Raw genomic sequence first — 932 nt, 5'->3', positions numbered from 1 at the left:
GACCAGCAAGCTTCAAGAGCGCGTTGCCTTCACCAGAGTTGCCTTCAGTATCGATGAAATCATGAAAAGGTCGAGGCATCGGTATTTAGCGGTGGATGTATTATGCAGCTGGCGCAAGGCCGAGGCAACGCGAATCAGCCGCGAGGGGCACGGTCGTGCGGGGGCCCAAGCGAACACGTATAGGTACGTTGCGATCGCGAAAAAGACAGGCAGGTAAAATCGACGGTCGCAATTGGTAAATTGCGGGTCGCGAGCCCATCGGGGTTCGGCAGAGGGAAGAGCGCGGGTACGTGGTGCGTGCCGTATGTGCTGTGCCGGGCCTAGGCCGTGCCTACGACCTCTCTAATAGAACGAGCGCATGCCAGTCATTGGCCGGTATGGTCTAGGCGATGGGCGGGGATAGGCCTTCATGGGTGTGTAGTGCGTGAATCGCGGGGCATAGTGTCCCTTTTTTCCCCCCTCCGTCTGTCTCTCTCCCTCGCTCTCCTTCACACACTCTCTTTCTTTCTCTCTCTCTCTCTCTCTCTCTCTCTCTGTTGCTCCCGCATGCCGATTGCTCACCACCGTGTCGTCCCTCCTCCCGCCGCGTTGCGCTGCATTGCGCTGCGCTGCGCTGCGAGATGCAACTGCAACGCGCGGCGCAGCGCGGCTCGATACTCGCCTCGGACGAAGGTCCTTCGTTCTCCCGGTGTTTCGTCCCGCAAGACAGGATTGACCAGTTCCGTCCGGACGCGGAGGCTGGAGGAATATATTCAGATATACAGTGGCTGGAAAAAAGTATCTCCGCGCACAAAAGCTTTCTCGGAGTAATTTTTATGCGGGAAGGAGATGCGTTTCTTTTCTTTTTCATCGTAAAGTGTACATCGTTCCTGCCGGAATACATTTTATTCTCGCTGCTGGTGTATATTGAGTAGATGTATATATTCGATGCT

This window comes from Temnothorax curvispinosus, unplaced genomic scaffold (genome assembly GCF_003070985.1).
Source record: "Temnothorax curvispinosus isolate PA1 unplaced genomic scaffold, ASM307098v1 QBEX01016902.1, whole genome shotgun sequence".
NCBI classification, from domain to species: domain Eukaryota; kingdom Metazoa; phylum Arthropoda; class Insecta; order Hymenoptera; family Formicidae; genus Temnothorax; species Temnothorax curvispinosus.
This window is presented reverse-complemented; position numbering follows the sequence as displayed.